The sequence below is a fragment of the Episyrphus balteatus genome, chromosome 1, assembly GCF_945859705.1.
Source record: "Episyrphus balteatus chromosome 1, idEpiBalt1.1, whole genome shotgun sequence".
NCBI lineage: Eukaryota > Metazoa > Arthropoda > Insecta > Diptera > Syrphidae > Episyrphus > Episyrphus balteatus.
In genome coordinates, this window is record NC_079134.1 from 164,972,087 (window position 1) to 164,984,710 (window position 12,624).

Here is a 12,624-nt window from a genome sequence, read left to right on the forward strand (position 1 = left end):
TTTTGAACCACAACTAAAAGTTCTTGATTATTGTGATCCAAAAGTTTATTGGTATAAAACAGGAAATATTTTTTTTATTTTTAAAATTGTTTGATTTGAGAAAAAAATGAGTCTGTTTGCAGATTAAGTTTGTTGAAAAAGTTAAATTATATTTTGTTTGGTCTTGAAACACAGATATAAGTTTGTACAAGATTTGTATTTTTATAAACATTTCTTGAGGAAATACATAAATAAATTAGCTAGCTGTCTTTTGATAATTTTTTTCTTTACATGTCTAAGGAAGTTTCCTCTTCTTGATTTTTTGAAAAAAAAAAAAACAAATATTTGCTTTATTAAGACTCATTTATCTTGTTTTGGTTAAATTTTGTTGACAACATTTCAGTATAAAATCAGGAGGAATAGCTTGAAATTCATTAGTTCTAATTTACAGTCAAACAAAATTCAACTGAAAGTTAAAAAATATGTTCTATTTTAAACTGTTGTTCGCTGCTTTTATTGCAATCATTTGTCTCTTTGCAATAACCGAAGGACTTATTCCTGATGTCTCCGAAGCTTATTCCGATCTTACAGAAATGCTTCCCGATCCTTCAGAAGTAATGTCGGAGCTTCCAGAAGAAATTCGTCCTGATCCCTCCGATGTGTTGGACATTGTTTCTAGAACAGCATCTGTTTAAGTGCTTACTTGCTATACATTTAATTCATGTTTAAAATATATGTAGTTTTGTTATTTAATAAAGATTTTTAAGCTTAACCAACACTTTTTTATTTCATTATGATTATATGCCTTAAAGCTTTAGGTAACACATCTTTCAGATTGTATTTTTGGGAAAATATTTCTTTTTGTCATAAAAAACTCTTAAGTTGAATGTAACGAATAGCTTAAAGAAATAAAAAGCATTTCTTAAAGACTTTAATCAAAATCCAGGTTTTTTTATACAAAACAATTTTTTTCTTCAAAGAAGGTTATTTTTTTGTTAGTTTCTTAACGACAATTATACGTTTTCCCAAAGCGACACAATGAATAGCACAAGCTGAATCGTTTACACCAAAACCACTCAAAAGATCGCAAGTAGCACGTTTGTGACGAATTGGAGCTGCTCCTTCCAAGGCATCATCAAATTCAAAACGAATCAAAGCTGCTGGCTCTAAGTCATCAAATTGGAATCGTGGTGCCTTATCAGTTACCGGGGAAGAAAAAACAAAACTACTCCAAAAAGTACAATCAATAAAGTTGCTGAAGACATTTTCTGTTTTAGCTTATAATCGAACTTTTCTATATTGAGAAGTGTATTTGAATATGATTTAATTCATCTGGTATAACAGTTTTTATACTTGATGGTATTCTAGAGATAAAGCCGAATGGGACTTACCCGGAAGAGAAACCATACAAAGTCTAGGGGTAAATCCCTCACCATCTTCGATATTTCATCTAATTTGCGAACAAAAATAAAACACTTTAGTATACTCTTGAAAAAATGAAATGCACGACTGGGTCCCACGAACTTGCTCTCAGAGCTCAATTTGCTTAAACAAGTACCTATGCAGTTTTATTTGATTTATTAAGACGCATTTTTAGAAAAAAAATCGTCAAAATCGAAGGTTTTTATAAATAATTTTTAAGAAAAAAAGTTTTGAAATAAAATTGGTGTGCTATTTTGTAGAAATCACTTATTAACATCTAAAATCAAAATTTCAAAAAAATACAATGTCCCGTTTTCGATAATTGGATTTTTCCAAAAAAAAATTGAAATTTTTTTAAGTACAAACATTATTTTTTTTTTTCAAAATTTTATTTCTGATTTATATTGAAATTATATAAATGCTTCTGTATACAAAAATTCATTGAAATACAACAAGCAGTTTGGCAGAAAGTCAAATTTTAAAAAAGTGGTTCTACGGCAGGCTGGGTTGCAAAAGTCGATACGATTGTACTTTTTTTGATATACTTGGCTTTGCTAAAGTACACAAATACACTTTTACTTAATTCGTTACAGTTTTGTCCCTCCGCTTAATCAATGAACTGTACATAACAGGTACTCTGCATAATTTGTTTTATCATTGTTGACTTGTACAGAATATTAAAGCTTGAATTGAAAATCTTTATTTAATTTTCTTCGAAGAAAATGCATTTGCTTTTAAGGACATTACGCCCTACCGTGAATCTCTAGGGGAGTTTGTTTCCCTCGCAATATTTCTTTCCCTCAGAATCTATTTTTTGGTGGTGAATCTCCTATATTCCAGGGAATCTATTATATTCTGGGGAAGGAAAAATCATTAAAAAAATAAGTTGTTTGAATTACTCTTGAACAAAAGTTGAAAGAATAAAAAATCTTCCACGAAATCTATTTCCATTGAAGAAAAATTCCCCTGGAAGTTTATTGCCGATAACTATAAATTGGAGGCAAACTTTTCATCATTTTCGTTCCCATATTTGAAACCAAAGAAATATTCCCAGAGAATTGTTTATTCACGATAGACCCCATTTTTTTCTTGCAGGTAATAAATACATGATACATTTTAGGCTTTTTCATTTTATTTTCATTTTTTTTTTTTTAATTTACCTCTGTTTAACAGCTTTTAACAGATTAACTCACGAAGTGCTTTTTCTCTTCGGTAAGATCAAAATATTGATTTTTAATAAGACATCAGTGTTTTTAAGTTGTAAACGATCTACTCAAAAATGTTTCTTCCGAACTTTATTCGTTCATTAAAAATAATATTTTTTTTAATAATTTTTTTATAAAAGTTGAAACTTGAAAGAATCAAAAAGTACAATTATTCGATACACATTTTATTTCACTTTCGATACAATGTTGAAAGACGATTTTTCATTCCCGGTGGCAGATACCGTTAATAATGATTTTCAAAAAAAATATTCATCAAAAGATAGACCTTTCTTGAAATCAATTTCTTTTAACAAAATCGTTGGAGCCTTTTTCGAGAAAATAAAATTTTTCCGAAATTAGTTTATGACAGGTACCTACCGTTATTTTTAGTCCAAAAATTCCAAAAAACCCTCTGGAGAGTCTCAAAAAAATGCTACATACCAAATTTGAAGTCAGTCGGTCCATCCGTTTAGGCTGTAGCTGCTTATACATGTCTGATTTTTTTGTACGAATGCATAACTTGTTATACATATAGTTCATATGTCGCAAGTAACGTATCTTAAAGAACATAATATTCTGGTATTGTGGATTAATTGTTCTAAAAGTATAGCATTTGAATGTACGTACATATAATTCGAAAGTGCAACCAAAATCGTTTTTTTTTTTAATGTGAATAACTGCTATCACTATTTTCAAAATCAAAGCATAAGACACTTTCAATTTATTTGTTACTTAAAATATAGCCTGAATATTAAGTATGCTTTAGAAAATAAATTTGCGTGGAAAAAGTGGTGCTTTATCTGGATAGATAGATAGGCCAAAAGCTACCTACATATCGTCGCTGTTTAAGAAAACCGACATAACTCAAAAATCCTATTTTTTGAGTTATTAATTCCAATATACTATAGAAAAAATATATATTTTTAATTTCTGTAAACTCTGTATAAATTAAAAGGATTTGCATCATATCACACAGCTGATTCTTTATCTTCAATTTATGAAAATTGTATGGAAAATTGACAAACTTGGAAATTTAAAAAAGCTTTACTGAAGAATTAAGATTTTTAAGTTATGCCTGTTTTTTAAAACAGCGACGATATGACTTAAGTCTCAAATTATTGCAAAATTTAGTAATTAAGAGCTTAAATTTAATATTAATAAAAACAAAAAAATATTGAGGTATAAATTAATTTATTCATAAACTTAAAACAAATTATAGATACAAATAAATATACATAGGCATCTACACAATGATTCATGAATCAATAATAATAGGAAAAAATAAATTATTTTCAGCAATCCAGCTTATTTAAGAGTAAACAAAACCTAGAACTTGCTTATTTTTTTTAACTATTTTGAAAATATTCTAAAAAATAATTTGTCGACATCTTAGAAAGCGTTTAATTTGAAACAGCATCTGATTCACTTTGGTCTTTCCCTACGTTGACAGCCTCGACACAAACCCCACTGCCAATATTTAAATCAAGAACTTTGCCGTCTCCACACTTCTTGCCAGATTCTTCATTTTTGTTTGAAAGTGCACTAATCTTGACACAGAGACCATTTGTTAAATCAAGAACTTCGCCATCTCCACACTTCTTGCCAGATTCTTCATCTTTCTTTGAGGAGAGTACACTGACACAAACGCCTTTGCTACCGCCAATTGTTAAATCAAGTACTTCGCCATCTCCACACTTTTTGCCAGATTCTTCATTTTTGGTTGAGGAAAGTGCACTGACACAAATGACTTCGCCAAGTACTACTTCAAGAACTTCGCCATCTCCACACTTCTTGCCAGATTCTTCATCTTTCTTTGAGGAAATGGCACTGATACAAACGACTTCGCCAAGTACTACTTCAAGTACTTCGCCATCTCCACACTTCTTGCCAGATTCTTCATCTTTCTTTAAGGAGAGTACACTGACACAAACGCCTTTGCTACCGCCAATTGTTAAATCAAGTACTTCGCCATCTCCACACTTTTTGCCAGATTCTTCATTTTTGGTTGAGGAAAGTGCACTGACACAAATGACTTCGCCAAGTACTACTTCAAGAACTTCGCCATCTCCACACTTCTTGCCAGATTCTTCATCTTTCTTTGAGGAAATGGCACTGATACAAACGACTTCGCCAAGTACTACTTCAAGTACTTCGCCATCTCCACACTTCTTGCCAGATTCTTCATCTTTCTTTAAGGAGAGTACACTGACACAAACGCCTTTGCTACCGCCAATTGTTAAATCAAGTACTTCGCCATCTCCACACTTCTTGCCAGATTCTTCATCTTTCTTTGAGGAAATGGCACTGATACAAACGACTTCGCCAAGTACTACTTCAAGTACTTCGCCATCTCCACACTTCTTGCCAGAGTCTTCATCTTTCTTTAAGGAGAGTACACTGACACAAACGCCTTTGCTACCGCCAATTGTTAAATCAAGTACTTCGCCATCTCCACACTTCTTGCCAGATTCTTCATCTTTCTTTGAGGAAAGTGCACTGACACAAATGACTTCGCCAAGTACTACTTCAAGAACTTCGCCATCTCCACACTTCTTGCCAGATTCTTCATCTTTCTTTAAGGAGAGTACACTGACACAAACGCCTTTGCTACCGCCAATTGTTAAATCAAGTACTTCGCCATCTCCACACTTTTTGCCAGATTCTTCATTTTTGGTTGAGGAAAGTGCACTGACACAAATGACTTCGCCAAGTACTACTTCAAGAACTTCGCCATCTCCACACTTCTTGCCAGATTCTTCATCTTTCTTTGAGGAAATGGCACTGATACAAACGACTTCGCCAAGTACTACTTCAAGTACTTCGCCATCTCCACACTTCTTGCCAGATTCTTCATCTTTCTTTAAGGAGAGTACACTGACACAAACGCCTTTGCTACCGCCAATTGTTAAATCAAGTACTTCGCCATCTCCACACTTTTTGCCAGATTCTTCATTTTTGGTTGAGGAAAGTGCACTGACACAAATGACTTCGCCAAGTACTACTTCAAGAACTTCGCCATCTCCACACTTCTTGCCAGATTCTTCATCTTTCTTTGAGGAAAGTACACTGACGCAAACGACTTCGCCAAGTATTACTTCAAGAACTTCGCCATCTCCACACTTCTTGCCAGATTCTTCATCTTTCTTTAAGGAAAGTACGCTGACACAAACGCCTTTGCTACCGCCAATTGTTAAATCAAGTACTTCGCCATCTCCACACTTTTTGCCAGATTCTTCATTTTTGGTTGAGGAAAGTGCACTGACACAAATGACTTCGCCAAGTACTACTTCAAGAACTTCGCCATCTCCACACTTCTTGCCAGAGTCTACATTTTTATTTTGGGGAAGAATAGAGTCAATAACGTTGTTTCCACTTGATTCAGAACGAATTATTCCGGCAGAAATCACAGAAATACCAACGATTGTCAGCACACCAAGAAACGTTACTTTAAACGAATACATTATTTAAAACTTTCAACTAAAACCTTTAAGATTAAAAATAGTAATTGAAACTGATATCGTTTCGAGGAATTTTGTGGGCTTTTATACAAAAAATTATGAAAAAAAACTAAGTAAAATAAAGAAAACTGCGCCTTGAGTGAGCAAATAAAAAAAAAAGATTTGGCAAGATAAGTACCTAAACTTTATGTAAAATATGTAAAATACCTTCTCAGTTTTAACACTTACAACGAATCAGTGATTTATTAAAATTGTGTTTGTTTAAAAAATTAGATAATAAGATTATAAATCTCGTTCTTGAACTTTTAATTGTTTTTTAGATGAGTTCAACCTCAGTGTGAGTATTTCATGGTTTTTGTTTGCGTTCATTTCCGTATTTTTCTTGAATGTGCGAAGGATATAAGGACAACGTTTTCAAAGAATATTAGAAAAATAAAAAGTTGCAAAATTTATTCTTCCCTTTGCAAAATTTGTTTTCATCTTTTTTTAGCATTTGACGAGTTATAAAATAAACATATTTTTGGAGTTTGGTATAAATATGATTTTTGCAAAAATGGAAACCTTTTTTATAAGACGTATAAGAACGTTTTTAAAATAGTTGTGTTTTATTTTCTTCATGATCCAATAACAAAACAAAATCCTTCTTTTGTTGTAAAGCTAATCTATGATCTGATCTGGATCATGAGGAGAGTAAAACACAGTTAATATTTAACCGCTCTTAAATATCAAAGGCAATTTTTTGATATTATTTACCTATAGTTTATGAAATTTAAAAGAAAATTTTATGAAAGTTTTTTTTTTAAACGTGCTACTCAGTTATACTTAGTTTTATTCTCGAACCTACAACTGTTGGGTCACTAGGCGAGTGCCTTACCATCGTGCTATCTCACTGTTGGAAATTAATATGATAAACTGCAACTAAAGCTAAAGTGTGACTATAATAAAAAAAAAAAATCATGTGTGCAATTCACATGTGGTAGAAGTGAAATCTTAATATATAATTTATTTTACATAAAATTTTATGTCATCTGAAAGCTTATTATTTCACCTTTTATATGACGTTTCAACCATATTTCTACCATGCCTTCAAAAAAAGTAAGAATTTGTTAAAGCTAACAATGTCGAAATTTCAAACTGAAATAATGGTACTTCCTACACTGGTGGTTAGTCATCGGCAACAGATCTCCACAGGTGTTATTATCAGCATGCGTATTAAAGTTCAATCAAATTTGTATGTGCTCTAGATCAAAATCAAAAGATACAACCTGTCTAGAAAAAGAACATCTTTTCACCGTTATCTCAGGACTTTGGACATGAAATTAATTGAAATTTTGTACAATTATAGTTTATTGAATTACCTATCTGCTATATAAATTACATTCATCTATCTATTAAAACAAAAACAAAGTTATAATCAATTGATTTTTCCTGTCGCTTTTTCGTTTCGTCGTGTTTCAAATCACTACGATACTAAAGAAGTTTTCACTTCAAAAATTTAATTTTTTGTCGGTTTTTTAAGATGAAAATTCACATTGAAAATAATAATTATTCCTTATTTCGTGACCTTTTTGAAAGTAAAGTAAATTTTACCTATAGCCCACGAAACAGTAAAATTTACTTTATTCACATTGAAATAAGATGAAGTTCACATTAAATTTAACTAAGCTTAAGTTGAATCACCTTATTTTAAACGGATATCACTTTGCTTTAAGGTGGTGAAATTAAATGTTCGCATCATCTTTTTTTAAAGTGATATTTTTTTTCTCCGTGTACTTATTCTTATTATAAATAATGCTTAATTAGGGAAATAAGTGATCATATTAAAATATAGATTATAGCGTAAAACTAGTTAAAACTACAATTGAAAACACATTTTAATATTTTCTATGCGAACTGTCAAATGTAAATTCGCAGTCCACAAATTCAAAATGCATTCCACAAAGCTACGAACAAATATTTGCTCGAATTTAATTTAGTTTAAATTTTTGTATTACAGATCGCAGCTCTCTGCGATCACTCATATGAAATGTCAAATTTAGCGACCATTACCAATTCACAGACGCAAGTAGCATCTCCATATGAATGGCACATAACTTCCTAATTAACTAACTAATAATGTAATTACATCTTGGAACTAAATTTTGGTCCACTTCCACTTATCGTATTGAAATCAAACTTTGTACATTATGTAGTTTGGATGACAACACAATATTTTGGTGTACCGGAACCTGGGGAGGGTCAAAACACCCCAAATCAGTTTTAGCTTACTTCCAATTATCTCAGATAGGACTAAAAAGTAAAAAACAAAATATGAAGTTTAAAAAACTAAAAATACCCTTTTATCACGCACTAAAAACTATAAAATAATTGAATTGACTTATTGAAAATGGTAAGAGTTAGATTAAAAAGCGTAGAGCACTTTGTTTAAACTTTATAAAAGTACAAGCAACAAAAAAGCGCCCAACAAATTTTTCCCACGGGAGAATCAATTTTCAGGTACAACTTCTTATTTTTTCTAACATTCTTTGAAAAATGTTGTCCTTATATCTTTCGCAGATTCAAGAAAAATACGGAAATGAACGAAAACAAAAACCATGAAATACTCACACTGAGGTTGAACTCATCTAAAAAACAATTAAAAGTTCAAGAACGAGATTTATAATCTTATTATCTAATTTTTTAAATAAACACAATTTTAATAAATCACTGATTCGTTGTAAGTGTTAAAACTGAGAAGGTATTTTACATATTTTACATAAAGTTTAGGTACTTATCTTGCCAAATCTTTTGTTTTTATTTGCTCACTCAAAGCGCAGTTTTCTTTTATTTACTTAGTTTTTTCATAATTTTTTGTATAAAAGCCCACAAAATTCTTTGAAAAGATATCAGTTTAAATTACTATTTTTAATCTTAAAGGTTTTAGTTGAAAGTTTTAAATAATGTATTCGTTTAAAGTAACGTTTCTTGGTCTGCTGACAATCGTTGGTATTTCTGTGATTTCTGCCGGAATAATTCGTTCTGAATCAAGTGGAAACAACGTTGTTGACTCTATTCTTCCCATAAATAAAAATAAAGAATCTGGCAAGAAGTGTGGAGATGGCGAAGTACTTGATTTAACAATTGGCGGTAGCAAAGGCGTTTGTGTCAGCGTACTTTCCTTAAAGAAAGATGGAGAATCTGGCAAGAAGTGTGGAGATGGCGAAGTACTTGATTTAACAATTGGCGGTAGCAAAGGCGTTTGTGTCAGTGTACTCTCCTCAAAGAAAGATGAAGAATCTGGCAAGAAGTGTGGAGATGGCGAAGTTCTTGAAGTAGTACTTGGTGAAGTCGTTTGTGTCAGTGTACTTTCCTCAAAGAAAGATGAAGAATCGGGCAAGAAGTGTGGAGATGGCGAAGTACTTGATTTAACAATTGGCGGTAGCAAAGGCGTTTGTGTCAGCGTACTTTCCTTAAAGAAAGATGGAGAATCTGGCAAGAAGTGTGGAGATGGCGAAGTACTTGATTTAACAATTGGCGGTAGCAAAGGCGTTTGTGTCAGTGTACTCTCCTCAAAGAAAGATGAAGAATCTGGCAAGAAGTGTGGAGATGGCGAAGTTCTTGAAGTAGTACTTGGTGAAGTCGTTTGTGTCAGTGTACTTTCCTCAAAGAAAGATGAAGAATCGGGCAAGAAGTGTGGAGATGGCGAAGTACTTGATTTAACAATTGGCGGTAGCAAAGGCGTTTGTGTCAGCGTACTTTCCTTAAAGAAAGATGGAGAATCTGGCAAGAAGTGTGGAGATGGCGAAGTACTTGATTTAACAATTGGCGGTAGCAAAGGCGTTTGTGTCAGTGTACTCTCCTCAAAGAAAGATGAAGAATCTGGCAAGAAGTGTGGAGATGGCGAAGTTCTTGAAGTAGTACTTGGTGAAGTCGTTTGTGTCAGTGTACTTTCCTCAAAGAAAGATGAAGAATCGGGCAAGAAGTGTGGAGATGGCGAAGTACTTGATTTAACAATTGGCGGTAGCAAAGGCGTTTGTGTCAGCGTACTTTCCTTAAAGAAAGATGGAGAATCTGGCAAGAAGTGTGGAGAAGGCGAAGTACTTGATGTAACAATTGGCGGTAGCAAAGGCGTTTGTGTCAGCGTACTTTCCTCAAAGAAAGATGAAGAATCTGGCAAGAAGTGTGGAGATGGCGAAGTTCTTGAAGTAGTACTTGGCGAAGTCGTTTGTATCAGTGCCATTTCCTCAAAGAAAGATGAAGAATCGGGCAAGAAGTGTGGAGATGGCGAAGTACTTGATTTAACAATTGGCGGTAGCAAAGGCGTTTGTGTCAGTGTACTCTCCTCAAAGAAAGATGAAGAATCTGGCAAGAAGTGTGGAGATGGCGAAGTTCTTGAAGTAGTACTTGGTGAAGTCGTTTGTGTCAGTGTACTTTCCTCAAAGAAAGATGAAGAATCGGGCAAGAAGTGTGGAGATGGCGAAGTACTTGATTTAACAATTGGCGGTAGCAAAGGCGTTTGTGTCAGCGTACTTTCCTTAAAGAAAGATGGAGAATCTGGCAAGAAGTGTGGAGATGGCGAAGTACTTGATTTAACAATTGGCGGTAGCAAAGGCGTTTGTGTCAGTGTACTCTCCTCAAAGAAAGATGAAGAATCTGGCAAGAAGTGTGGAGATGGCGAAGTTCTTGAAGTAGTACTTGGTGAAGTCGTTTGTGTCAGTGTACTTTCCTCAAAGAAAGATGAAGAATCTGGCAAGAAGTGTGGAGATGGCGAAGTACTTGATTTAACAATTGGCGGTAGCAAAGGCGTTTGTGTCAGCGTACTTTCCTTAAAGAAAGATGGAGAATCTGGCAAGAAGTGTGGAGAAGGCGAAGTACTTGATGTAACAATTGGCGGTAGCAAAGGCGTTTGTGTCAGCGTACTTTCCTCAAAGAAAGATGAAGAATCTGGCAAGAAGTGTGGAGATGGCGAAGTTCTTGAAGTAGTACTTGGCGAAGTCGTTTGTATCAGTGCCATTTCCTCAAAGAAAGATGAAGAATCGGGCAAGAAGTGTGGAGATGGCGAAGTACTTGATTTAACAATTGGCGGTAGCAAAGGCGTTTGTGTCAGTGTACTCTCCTCAAAGAAAGATGAAGAATCTGGCAAGAAGTGTGGAGATGGCGAAGTTCTTGAAGTAGTACTTGGTGAAGTCGTTTGTGTCAGTGTACTTTCCTCAAAGAAAGATGAAGAATCGGGCAAGAAGTGTGGAGATGGCGAAGTACTTGATTTAACAATTGGCGGTAGCAAAGGCGTTTGTGTCAGCGTACTTTCCTCAAAGAAAGATGAAGAATCTGGCAAGACGTGTGGAGATGGCGAAGTTCTTGAAGAAGTACTTGGCGAAGTCATTTGTGTCAGTGCACTTTCCTCAAAGAAAGATGAAGAATCTGGCAAAAAGTGTGGAGATGGCGAAGTACTTGATTTAACAATTGGCGGTAGCAAAGGCGTTTGTGTCAGTGTACTCTCCTCAAAGAAAGATGAAGAATCTGGCAAGAAGTGTGGAGATGGCGAAGTTCTTGAAGTAGTACTTGGCGAAGTCGTTTGTATCAGTGCCATTTCCTCAAAGAAAGATGAAGAATCTGGCAAGAAGTGTGGAGATGGCGAAGTACTTGATTTAACAATTGGCGGTAGCAAAGGCGTTTGTGTCAGTGTACTCTCCTCAAAGAAAGATGAAGAATCTGGCAAGAAGTGTGGAGATGGCGAAGTTCTTGAAGTAGTACTTGGCGAAGTCGTTTGTATCAGTGCCATTTCCTCAAAGAAAGATGAAGAATCTGGCAAGGAGTGTGGAGATGGCGAAGTACTTGATTTAACAATTGGCGGTAGCAAAGGCGTTTGTGTCAGTGTACTCTCCTCAAAGAAAGATGAAGAATCTGGCAAGAAGTGTGGAGATGGCGAAGTTCTTGAAGTAGTACTTGGCGAAGTCGTTTGTATCAGTGCCATTTCCTCAAAGAAAGATGAAGAATCGGGCAAAAAGTGTGGAGATGGTGAAATTCTTGATTTAACAAATGGTCTCTGTGTCAAAATTAGTGCACTTTCAAACAAAAATGAAGAATCTGGCAAGAAGTGTGGAGACGGCAAAGTTCTTGATTTAAATATTGGCAATGGGGTTTGTGTCGAGGCTGTCAACGTAGGGAAAGACTAAAGTGAATCAGATGCTGTTTCAAATTAAACGCTTTTTAAGATGTCGACAAATTATTTTTTAGAATATTTTCAAAATAGTTAAAAAAAAAAAGCAAGTTCTAGGTTATGTTTACTCTTAAATAAGCTGGATTGCTGAAAATAATTTATTTTTCCTATTATTATTGATTCATGAATCATTGTGTAGATGCTTATATTTATTTGTATCTATAATTTGTTTTAAGTTTATGAATAAATTAATTTATACCTCAATATTTTTTTGTTTTTATTAATATTTTAATATTTGATTTTAGCTCTTAAAGACTTACTTTTCTAATAATTGGAGCCTTATGCCATATGTATCTTTTGGCCTAATTGTTTCCAATATATATCGTCTCAAAAATCTTTAATTTCGTCAAAATTTTTAGTA